The sequence below is a fragment of the Tachypleus tridentatus genome, chromosome 10 (genome assembly GCF_004210375.1).
Source record: "Tachypleus tridentatus isolate NWPU-2018 chromosome 10, ASM421037v1, whole genome shotgun sequence".
Lineage (NCBI taxonomy): Eukaryota > Metazoa > Arthropoda > Merostomata > Xiphosura > Limulidae > Tachypleus > Tachypleus tridentatus.
This window is the reverse complement of record NC_134834.1, coordinates 134,755,901-134,769,206: the sequence shown is the minus strand read 5'-3', so window position 1 is coordinate 134,769,206 and position 13,306 is coordinate 134,755,901. Positions and strand designations below refer to the sequence as shown.

The 13,306-nt window shown below is 32.4% G+C and overlaps 1 protein-coding gene across 3 annotated transcripts in view; it reads right to left on the bottom strand.

The window, feature by feature from the left end:
- Positions 1 to 8,513, bottom strand: part of LOC143230375 (potassium voltage-gated channel subfamily B member 1-like) — a 63,910-nt gene extending 55,397 nt beyond the window's left edge. For 2 of the 3 annotated variants that reach the window (XR_013016420.1, XM_076463855.1), the window contains exons 1-2: positions 8,216 to 8,513; positions 4,577 to 4,672 (exon numbers count right to left, since the gene is read on the bottom strand). The gene's annotated coding sequence lies outside the window, so the exon portion shown is untranslated. The remainder of the gene's footprint in view (positions 1 to 4,576; positions 4,673 to 8,215) is intronic. The other variant, XM_076463856.1, reaches the window with a different exon arrangement.
- Between the last annotated feature and the right edge of the window lie 4,793 nt (positions 8,514 to 13,306).

The window sequence follows — 13,306 nt, the reverse complement described above, 5'->3', positions numbered from 1 at the left end:
TTCACGGAAAATGTAATTTCCGGTCTGGTGAGGAAAACATTATTATTGAATTTCTCCAGGAAAATGTGATTGGTATCTTTGTGAAAAAATCAACCTTTAATGGTTACTTTTACGACTAAAATGGTTACATTAAGTCCTTACTATGTCGTTTCTGGTAGAAAAACAGTATATCTTATTTATCGTTTACAAATATGAATATCATATCTATGGGAAAATGGGCAAGGTAAGATGATTTGAATACAAATCATTTTTCGTTTACAGATAATGAAAATACCTCTTTAAAAAGGGCTCACGTGGTCTAATAATAAACATGACAAAACTGTGAATTCGAGGTTTTTATATTCGTATTCTATGCCGCAATTTGTTTTTCGGACTTTGAGTCCATGCGTGGGTAAACTGTAAGAGTGATAGTCAAGCCTCACTATTCTGTCAAATAAGAACAGTCCCAGGATATTCGGTGGGTGCAGTTGATGAACTGTATTCCATCTAGTTCGCTGATTTAAAACTAGGAACGGCTAAGAAAAACGGATAAACAACGTGATACCTGCCTTTAAAATCACCATTGATGTATTCATGTATACACTTAAATCATGCTTCCCGGAGTTCAGACGAACATGCTTTTATGATATTTACACAAAGCAGACACACCAACTAAAATAATATTCTATACGTTGAATTAAGTTGTAAGTAAAAAAGAGTTAACAGCTAATATTATATTTTACAAAGATTTAATGAAATTATTGGAAATTTCTAAAAATTACTGAATGTGTAGGTATTTCGTAAAATATTAGTTGAGATATATACATTATTTACAAATTAATATCATGTCATTTATGTTTAAAGGTAAAAATGCCGGTTCATTCTATCCAACATTACATTGTGTGACAAACATTTTTGGAGACTTAAAAGACAGGCTTTAGAAGCCTGTTGTTACGTGTTATATACCTCTTTTTAGGCTCCTTGTGTGACAGCGGGAAGTCTATGGATTTACAACGCTAAACAAAGGGGCTCTATTTCCCTCGGTGAACATGGCAGATCGATGTGGTTTTGCTATAACAAAAGCACACGTGCACAACTATTTAACTTTAGGGCCTTCGCACTGGTAACAACATAGGTGCTACTCTTATAGGTTTAAATGTAGTATCATTATATTCCTATCCTCATAAGCCCTATTTTTGATGGTCAGATTCTGTCATATTTTAAAATAAACCACAATATTGATTGTTTTGATTTCTACTGTTGATACTAGTTGATAAGCTCACCATTGTCAATTTCAAACATCGTGTGCACTTTTAAGTTTTATGCTTTTGTTGAGGTGATTACTACCAAAAGTCACCTGTTTTAGAGTTCTTTAAATACTATTTAATTAACCCTCATACACACGGTGGGGGTCAAAAATGGGCCCACTTGTGTTTAAGTTGTTATAGAAATATCAGAGGTGTGACTTTCGGACCTAAAAATGTACCTAATTTAATCCATACTAATAACATAATATATATTAATACGTTTAACATGTATTTTATGCAAATGGGGTATTACACCCCTTGTATAATGTCGAAATTCACGTTTTCCACATTGGGGTCATTTTTGACCCCCGTTTAAAAAACTCAATTACATTTCTGGTAAACAATCAAATAATATATTGATATGAAATTTTGTGTTCTAGAACATTCTAGAACACTCTATAAATGTTCTCGAGCATTCTAGAATATTCTTATCTACGTTGCATAGAGAGCCCTCAATCGATGATGAATCAGGAAAACCTAAAATAATATCATACTATAACTCCACCAAAGGAGGAGTCGATACACTAGACCAAATAGTTAGATTCTTTTCCACAAAAAGAAAGACCAGAAGGTGGCCAATGGCACTATTTTATAACATTCTTGATGCTGCCGCATACAATGCTTACCTTCTCTATCGCCAGCGCCATCCAGAATTTGCATCAAAGTACCAAAAAAGAGCAAGACGTGAATTTCTGAAGTTGCTTACTGATGAATTACTGCCTGAAGAAGATACAAATGAAGTGATCCCTCCAAAAAGACAAAAAGTTGCTGAAGAGAACGTTAGGAAATGGTGTCAAATATGCGCACGTGATTCAAGGAAAAAAACTTCTTCAAAGTGTATCAAATGTAGTAAAATGGCTTGCAATGACCATAAAGTTACCCAGAGTGTATGCATAAATTGTATAGAATAAATATTTTGTCCAAATTTATACTTTGCTTATATGAAAATAATTTTTTTTTTAATATTTTTGGTGGGGGTCATAAATGACCCCCAGTGTGGGCAACGTAATTTTTTTGAGTGTGTGTACTAGGGTTAATCACAGTAAACATATGGTATGTTTAGAGATTTCAGCACATATTTCTCGATTACAGTAATATTTATGTAAACAATAACTACGGTATGAAGTAAAGTAATGCTACATAATTCAATCCGTTTAAAATTTTCACATTAGGTGTATTAAGAGATATAAGATATAATATTACATGTTTTGTTAGCAGTAAAACAGTTGAAACATTACACACTCAATTAACAGCGATAGTTTTATTCTTGACGGAGAATAGTCAGTTATTCGAAAGCGCTCGAATTTCTAGGCCTTTTGAAATCTAGTGATACGAAATTTTACAATACCTTCTGTTAACATATACGCAGTAATATTTGACGTTTCTATTAACAGTGATTCGATATCGCACTATGGGTTAGCAAAGGTACTAAATATATATACACAACATTATACCGTGTTAATAGTAATTCAGTACATTATATACTCTGTGAAAAGCGTTATTTTGATTTTACTGTAGAATGTATTATTGTAATCAATATTCTATAATTTAAATACTTTGGTCATTTTATTAACAAGTACTAGGGTTGACACTGTGGTAGAGCTCGGAGTTTCAGAGCTAACGACAAATTAACCACAAATTAACTGCTCCGACAGTTATCTCTTATTTCATTGAATCTTTGAACTAAGAACATATTGGGTTCAAATTCTTCATAATATTTCAAAAAACGTAGCTCGAAAATTGTCATTTTTAGAGTTTTGCATATTATTTAGTAACTTAGTTTCTCAAACCTAAATATATATTTATCTTTCTATTATATTTAATCTGCATTAAATTTCTACTTTAGAAATTTATCTAGCTATACTGAAATCGCGTGCTACTCTGAAGTTCCTTTCTTTTAATTTCAAAATTAGTTAACTAGGTACTTCATACTAAAATAAGTCCGTTGTAAACTTCATTTTAATAAGCCCCCAAGTGGCTCAGTGGTATGTCTGGCGTGATGGGCAGAGCACAGATAGCCCATTGTGTAGCTTTGTGCGTAATTTAAAACAACAACATCATTTTGATAAATATATAAAGATAGTCATGTTTTAAACTGGTGAATATCAAAGGATTTTTAGCTGTCACACACAAAATCACCAGAGGTAAGGATTTCCAGAAGTTATTAGAGCTCCTTATTATAGTGGTTAATAATAATAGTTGGTATACAGATTACACTAAATAGAAATATTAACATATTTGAACATTAATTATATAGAATGTTTGCATTTGCCATTCGGCAAAGGATAAGTTCGCATCGAAGTTGCTGATTGTCTTTTGTTTCTGTTCATTGTTTTGTTGGGCACGAAGCTAAGAATAATAAATGATTGGCTTGTCAGTTTCACGAGCTGGCGGGCGTATAGCACCAGAGCAACTTACGAACTCAAAAACATGTATATAAAATGGTTTGCATTTTTCAACAACTACGTTACTTAAATTTTTATGATTCCATTTTAGGTCATTTTTTGTTCAAAAAGTCACTGTTTTTTCCCCAGTCTGTTTATGTTCTGTAATGAGATATAAGATATAACATTATATATTTTGTTACCGGTAAAACAGTTGAACATTACATATTTTGTTAGCAGTGACACTTTTTACTCTTGAAGAAGAATAGTCAACTATTCGAAAGCGCTCGAGATCCTGGGCCTTTTGAAATTTAGTTGCATAAAATTTTACAATACCTTCTGTTAACAAAGATACGCAATGGCATTTGACGTTTCTATTAACAGTGATTCGATATCACACTGTATGTTCAGTTAACAGTTCTACTATACAATATTACACATTATATCAACAGTGCTTCGGCACAACATTACATACTCTATGAACAGTGATACGATGCAGTATTATACGTTCTGTCAAGAGTAAGGAGATACATATTAACTTGAAAGAGAGGATCGATACAAGATTTAAGTGGCAAATATGCGTATATGCTACAACTGGATGTTGGGTTTACTAGCACTAACTAATTTGGTTTATTGAGTAATAATGTACCATATTACTACATCATGAGATTTATTTAAAGAAAATATTATCCTCGAATTTTATAGTCATTCCTTGTATTAATACAGCTAATTTTACACATGTTAATTAGTACAAATTGGTTTTGCTTGAATATTTGATACAACACATAGATTTTCGATGAGAGTTTTAATCTGAAAATTCCCCAGAAAAAATATTTTCAGTACCAAAATTTGTAATTTTAAAGCTGTGATGTTTTTTGTTATTGTTGTTGTCAGGTGGTTCCTTACCCAGACTCTTCCTAGGACTTGTGATGTCTTCCAGACAAGCTATCGATCCGACTGGGCTGCCAGGAAGAACCGATTCTTGAGGTAGCACCGATGAAACTTGGGGAAGAGGTAAGTGGTTATGTCGGTTGGCTCGGATTGCGATTTTTATTCTTATTCTAGACACAGAATCCAACATTACTGATCACTTAGTTTACCAGTGGTCGATAGATAAGTCTAAAAATCTTAAGTGGTGTTTCAAACTGAATCAATCATCTTCATGTTCGTATGGATGAATAAAGAAATCAATGTATGCTAGTAACAATGAAATCACTCGAAACAACAGCTGTGTATCCAAGAGACAAACATACTAATAAATGATACAAAAATTAGTTTTAAATAACCTATACTCCCATTGCCGCAACCTCGGTGGACTCAGCAGATAGCCCGGTGTGGCTTTGCTATAAGAAAACACACACATACCCATTGTCTAAATCCGATTTATTCAAGTTTATAGAAAATGACTTCAACTTTGGTGCAAAAACCACCTAGGTGAAAGTGCACAAGGAAAGTTTCTTATAAAAGAGTATTTTAAACACAGTTATGTGTAAAATGGCCGTTAGAAACAATCTAACGTTCAGGATTTCCAGGCTTCAAGCTTTGAATTTTAAATATGAAAAAAAATCCCTCAAATATGACTTAAAATATTTATGTCCGCGTGGATTTACGTTTTCGCAGCATTTAGTTAGTTTGTTTTTTCAGAATATCTAAGTTTTATTAGATATTTACAATGTACTGTAATATCTAACAGGTTATTTCCTTGGATAAAAACTTACTGTCAGCTGTTTTTATAATTTTTATCTCTAAGTAACAGAATGTGCCTAGTATAGCCAAGAGGTTAGCATACCGCACTATGGATCTGTGAATCCATCATTTGCGTTTCCTTGTCACTGAAAAAATAAACAAAAACTCTCTGTACTTTGGGACCGTTGGTGTTAATTACAAGGATGACAGTCAAACCTCACTATACGGTAAAACAGTAAAAGTTTTGGCGGTGAGTGCTGCTGACAACCTGTCTTCTCTCCAGTCTATCAGCTCTAAATTAATGATTGCTGGAACAGCTAATCTTCAAGAAGCTTTACCCGAATATTTCAAAACAAACATGTAATAGGACTTCCCATTCGGAAAACAGTTCTTGTACTGTTCTGAGAAACAGTTCAATAGAAACTTTCTAAGATTAAGAAGAAGGTAATGGTTTCTTTCTCTGCGAGTTCACTATAAGGAAATGATAATAGTGGTTTATAGAAGGAAAAAATCTATAAAACTGTGATTAAAATCTTTTACAGCAGGCTTATTATAGGTGGCTCATTGGTTTAAGAAATGTATATATAATTTTGAAAGCATGTAAAGACACCATTCGGGAGAATCATCTTCTGGTGGTTTCGAATTAATCTAGAAGAGAAAGTCTTCAAAAAATTCTTACCGTTCGCAAACAGAATGTTTATATCTATCTATACCTGTCTTATATTCGGCCAAACTCCACAAATTCGTGCATCCGACACCATCCTCTGGTCCCTGTCCCACACCAACCGATTCATTTTTTTTTCAATAACTTTAGAATATACCAGTCTTTGACCACCTCAATTTCTGCGTCCATGTTTTATCGTGTTTGAAGGCACTTTCTTAATCTGTTCCCCCCCTATTTTATCTTTTCATATTTTTTCAAACAGTCTTTACTACGAACTTTTATTTTCTCTTTAACAAAGCTGCTTTCATGACTCGATCTGGGAATTATTACACATTATATGTTATCCTATAGAAAGTTTGAAATTAATACCCAGATATACTTATTAAAAACGTTTAGACTGAAAGTAATCAAAACATTCCTCAAACAGTCGTAAACGTCTTAAAGATCCCTTCTTATTGTGATAACCATGACTGTCAAGTTCAATTTGAACGATATCTTAAATATTGATAGCATTAACTGAAATTTAACTTTGTCGTTACATTCAATACAGATAATATTTTTATTAATATTATAACAGTACTTTATTCTTCCATCAAATTACTTGCAGCTTAGAAAGTTACAAATCGACATAAGGCCATCTCTTTATCCATACTCAAGAAAACAATTATGCTTTTTTGTAGTGTTAGGTGTGTTGACCTCAGCTATACCTGTACTCCAGAAAACATCTACACATTTTTCTGATGGTAGAATGTGAACATCAGCCATATATGAAATTCAAAAAAATACTAACGATTTTATGATGTTCTAACAGTAGGAGTGAGGACATCAAGTGTATCTGTGCTCCAATTTATTTTTTATTGTGATAGAAGTGTGTATTTGAGCCATGTCTGTACTTTAAAAGATGTCTAAATATGTGTTTTTTTTTGGGTGGTATAAGTATGGATGTCAGACATCTCTGTACTCTATCAAAAATTTACATGTTTTACAGTGGTAGAAGTATAAATATCATCCATATACAACAAATACCTACGTTTTTTTTCTGAAAGAACGATTGCATGTGTAACTAATACCTGGATTTCCAAAAATAAAGGCATGGCTTTCAGAAAGTGGAAGTTTCGACTGACTCACGTCTATACCAATTTCTCTGTTTTTGTTTGTCATCTGTATTATATGACTTTTCTGTGTATTCAAATGATATATAGGAGGAAAACGTTTAAGTTGAGCAGAATATGCGTTGTTTCACGTCCTAGATATCTAAATATACGCTTGTCCCAAGCGACTAAAGTGGTTGTTTCAATATTTATGTAATGGAGACAGAGCATGTGAGATATGTTGCTGTAAATATGTATGTCAGTGATCTTACCTCTTTCGATGACACGTTTTAGCAGTATGGTTCTCTTCCATATCACGTCTGATTATCAACATGTCCTATTTCTGAAGTTTACCATGTCATGTGATTTGGGTGGGGCTCATAAACGTGCTCTATAATGGCATGTGTGAAAAATAAGTAGGGTATGTAGGTTAGTCGAACAAGAGCAAAAATTCTGTTTTAATGAAACTGCCGAACTGGTAATGTATACAGCTGCTTTAGAGTCAAGATATGTCTTACGTTTTTGTTTCTAACGGTACTTAATATTTGATCATACAGTGGCTTGTTTTCGTTTTGTATGTCTCAGTGCAGGATATAGTTGTTTGTTTAAAACTGTTTAAGAAAATTAGTACATAAACATTTGGTAAACAAAAATGAGTATTTTCGTCAGTTAAAACCATAAAGCACCACATTTGAGCCTTACCAGAAAGATAAATATTATACAGAAAATCAAACATCTGAAGCTGAGTTAAGAAAAAAAAAAGGTGTCGATGTAGCAATTACAGTTAAATAGACACCTGAGCCTGAGAACATAAGGAACAAAGTTTGTACACAAGTAATAGTTAAAATATGCACTGTACCTGATAGAAAGGATAAAAAAACCAACATCAGTAAGTTAGAGAAATATCACATCTGATCATAATTACATATAATAGAATTTTCAACAATAACAAGCACCGAAATGCATTTTGATAATAAAGGTTAACAACATTATTCGGTTCTCAGCACAGTAGATTTTTAAAAGTTGAGTTAATAACCTTTACAATTACTTGAGCTGAATGTAGAAATATATTTGAAAAAAAATCAAACTGACAGCAAGGCCTACCTTAAACAACTCGACAGCGCTTATGTGTCGAGCGTAGAGACCTCAACTCGCCATGTCTATACTGCTCTTTCCATTCTGCCGTTCGCTCATAGCTCGGTTCTTTAAGGAGGTTCATTTACACCAGACTAAGATGAAATTAGCGGGCACAAGTTAGCTACTGTTTTAACTCCGATAACAAACCAAGGAGATCAGGGCAACTTTCAAGTCATCAATATAAATATATACACACTTACTACAAAGATGATCTTGTAGTGCAACAGCTAGTCAGACACCCAGAGACTTATCTCCCTGTACCAAAAGCCTTTCTATTCTAATAACCTACTGCGCCTGTTCGGTTTGAAATATGACGTCACGCTTATCGAGCGAGATAAATAGATACCAACTGGCATAACATCAGAACCACACAAACGGAGTATTCAGCTCGAATTCTTTACAGGTAATGTACAAACAAACCGTCTGCTGCCCTGTTGCACATTAGCCATGATGTCTCATGAAAAAAATACAACTGTTCTACTTAAAATTAACAACTTAGTGTGAAAAGATGCATGTTTTCTACTTGAAAACAACAATGCTGTCTCATAATATGATAGGATATTGTTGTTGCTTTCTTATCTTCATATACAAAAAACTTGCCGATCTGAATGTTCAAACAGTATTACACTTAAGTGGAGAAATAATATCTAAAGTATAAAACTAAATTATTTGAAGTAATAAATCACATACGTTTCAAAATTAAACGATAAATATACCTAAGTACTTATAAACTAAGGCCATGTTAAAGATTGTTTCGCTAAGATTTTTACGCATTCATATATAAACAGCTGCTGTGAAGGTATATTATGTAAACAAGCTATCTTCACCTATATACGTCGAAGAATTAACTAGGTGAAACGTTCTAATGCCGAAAATATTTCTAGTAGCTTTAGCTCTACAACTATTGCTTTTAATTTGTTAATACTTCGAGAAGTACTTAAATAGAGCATTCTGTAGTTTATTAATATTACATAACTTATAGCACTGATAAATTTTAAATAGTCTTTTTAAATTAATTGGAAAGTTAAAGTCTATGGGTTAGATTGTTTGTTTGTTTTTTGGAATTTCGCACAAAGCTACTTGAGGGCTATCTGTGCTAGCCGTCCCTAATTTAGCAGTGTAAGACTAGAGGGAAGGCAGCTAGTCATCACCACCCACCGCCAACTCTTGGGCTACTCTTTTACCAACGAATAGTGGGATTGACCGCACATTATAATGCCCTCACGGCTGAAAGGGCGAGCATGTTTGGCGCGACCGGGATGCGAACTCGCGACCCTCAGATTACGAGTTGCACGCCTTAACACGCTTGGCCATGCCGGGCCCTATGGGTTAGATATTCAGGACAAGTTTATATTTTTGAATTCTGAAAACCAGACAAGTTTAATAGGCTGCAACTGATTAAAATTATTTGAGGTGACGAATCATTTGTCAGAAGTCACATTCGATAAAGCTCATCCTTCACAATGTAATTAGTTAAATCATAAATTTAGCTTAAAACAACAGCTTAAGAACTGGAATCGATCAAACTTTAAACTGTCAAATTATTTTAAAATTGTCCAAAAATGTCGTACTGTAATACGCTTGTAGCTTGTTCTAAATATATGTTGATTATTTAAATTAGATGAATTCAGAAACTTTATAATGATACCAATTTTTCATGTTCTTTAAACATTAAATGATTTGGAACTCCTCGTGATTTTTATTCTGAACTTGTATTTTGTTTGTTTCTATGTTTTAGAAGGTATTTACTTGATACATCGCAGAGAATCAAACACTGGATTTTAGCATTCATGCTTTTGTTACAAGGAGTGATTACTATTGAAAATATAGTTAAAGTATATTCAAATGTCACTTGAAAGAATCAACAACAGAGCGCGAAACCAAATGAACAGTTTTCTTATAACCTTTAAAGCAATTGATCTGTCAGAAGTGTCAGCACCATAAATGTGTCAATTAACATAATGAAATAGGTATCACCTGTTAATTTATGACGCATTAGTGAAGTAATTGGAATGTTAAAACTTTAAACGGCTTCAATTGGTCTTTACATATAGTATGTGTGTCTTCATTTCACTGTGTTTCTATAACGTGGGAAGTAATGTGAAAAGAAAGAAGCTGTGTAAATCTTGTTTTTGCCACACATTCAGACACACTTATGACGTTTCCCCGTTTTAAAAGGTAATCATGCACAATAAACAGTTTTACAGGGGATCTTTTTCTAGCGCTATGCAAATTCAACTTGGTTTCCTTAGTTGATATTGCCTATAACTATGAAAATAGAATTATGACACTTGTAACAATACATCACACAGACAATTTCAAAATTTAATGGCGCACATTATTTTCTGACTCAAACAGTATAAACAATATGTGATCACACGATGGACATTCGAGAATTACTTTAGATGTTTATTGGGGTAATAGTTATAGCAATTGATTCACTCAGAGAATGTTCACAATTTCATGTTTGGTTTTTCCAAAGAAGTAATTTATTAAATGGATCTTGTCAAAATGATTTTAGCTCTTGACAGATAAATTAAAATATTAAATAAAATTATTTTTTATTGTTTGTTCCATTTTGCACAAAGTTACTCGCCGTCTATCTGCGCTAGCCGTCACTAATTTGAAGTGATAAAATAGAAGGAAGGCAGCTAGCCAATAGTGTCCATCCCTAACACTGGGATTACTATTTACCAACGTGTAATTTGATTGATCGTCACATTATTACATCCCCATGTCTGAAATGATGAGCATATTTGCTGACGGGATTCAATCCCACTACCTTGAAATTCTGGGTCGAACATCCTAAGTTCCGGGCTATGCCAGGCGCAACAAGATAATGTTATGTTTGTAGCGGTCTGTCTTTATGATGACCAAAGGTATACAGTTAATTTTCCAATAAAACAGCTTTAAGACTAGTAGAAATATAAAAGTGTTCATGTTGAGCTGTCGACTCACTTTCTGTTTTAGCAAGTGATATTTAACTTACATATTAAAAGTGCACGTATATAAACGGAAATTGTTGATTTTTTCTGTAATAAACAAAGGTCTTGTTTACGATCAAACCATATTTAGTAGAATAAAAACGTTTTTGTGCAAAAGAAGTTCTCATATCTCCATTTCTTGTCATGTTGCCTACAATTATTTTATGAGATATGATAAACAAATGACAGACGTGTTGTGCAGGAGTATCTTCATCATACTGTATTGGAACTTTTGCTTATATGATACTGGAAACACTTTTTTATTACGCGATCTGCAACCTCCAACTTCACCAAACTTTTATCCTGTGTGTATGTAAATTTATAATAAGAGTTACGATTTCCCGTTTCTCCTCCATTTCCTATCACGGAAACTCTTTTTTTCTCAATTCTCAGGATGCAGATATGTTGTCATGAAAACGTCACATGTAAATCTAATGCACTGGCACCACGGGTAATCGTTGATATTAAATAATCATAATAATACAACCTTAGTTGTATATAAACGTACATCTCAAAAGAGCCAAATTTATAACTTTTGAGGTCCCGTGTATACTGCGATGCTGGAGGTAACACTTTCCTGGGGTAGTTCAAATTTAAGGTTCCCTTCTTTGATTACACACTCTCCAAGTTCGACGCTGGATCAGGAAATTTTGCTTAACATAATGTCAGCATCTAAAAACTATGCAGAAAAGGTACGGTTACAGCAGAGGTGATTGAGAATAATACTGAAAAACTGGCACCGGTAGTAACGTGTGTATTTAATATATCAATGGAAAAACGAATTTATCCAGATATTTGAGAAATTGCTATCATCATGCCATAATTAAAAGGAACAAATAAAGACGATTTAAAGTATTACAGACCAAGTGCTTTATTATCAGCTACGTCAAATATTTTTAGAAGATTGTTAAAAAACAGAGAATAATAAAAGGTTATTATTTAAATAGGATAATAAGCATATAGAAGATGTACTTACTACAGTGGTTAATAAAATAAATTAATCGATTAATAATAATAAAATAACATATACTGTTTTTCCTCTAGACATATCAAAAGCATTTGACGCAATTTCGGAAGTACTTTTACTACAAACTTAATAAAATTGGAATAAAAGGTGTTGTTTTAAATTAGTTTAAATCATATATATTGAATAGAAAACAAGTGGTTTAAATACATAATGTTATAAGTGATAAAATTAATTTAATCTCTGGAGTAGTTCAGGAATCATTCTTGGGCCATTAGTATTTTTAATATATTTAATTTATTTCTTTGAAAGTGGGTTTAATGGAGGAATAACACGTCTTGCAGATGAATTGATATTAATTTATAATGGAAATTCTGAATAAAAATATTAATAATAACTTAAAATACGTAAGAATATGGTTTAACGAAAATTTATCTTGTAGAATAATTTTAAACAAGCGAATAACTCTTGCGAATTGTACTTGCAAACATTTATCTGTTGAAAATAATATAGATAATAATTCAGTTATACAAAAGTCAAAAAGTGTCAAATATCTTGGAGTAACATTAGATCATAAATTAAATCGGTAAGAACGAAAAAAAATTATGTAAGAAAATTAAAGATATCAGCAGTAAGTTTTCATTGCATAAAAATATTTATCTAAAAATGAAATGAAAAATACATATTATATTTGGTTTGATTCAATTGTACAATAATGGTATCACATGATAGGGACGTACCTATCTAACAAACGTAAGAGTTATAATATAGTTACAAAAGAATATAATGAGATGCATATTATCACAATATGACCATACTAAATTATATTTTTTTTAATTTAAATATACTAACATTGCGCAAATTATATATGTATAAAATACTAAAAAGGTTCAGTAAATGTTCTCAAAACTTGAAAAACATACAGTCAGTATTCGAAACAAGAGCTGAAGTACGCGGAAACTTAAAACTTCCTGAAGTAAATGTATCTAGAAACAATTATTTATATCAAGCACCAAAATTATACAGTAATATTCCAAATGAAACGAGATAACTGTTAAGTAAAACAACATTAAGTTAGCATTAAAAAAATATATAGCTAATGTAAAAGAA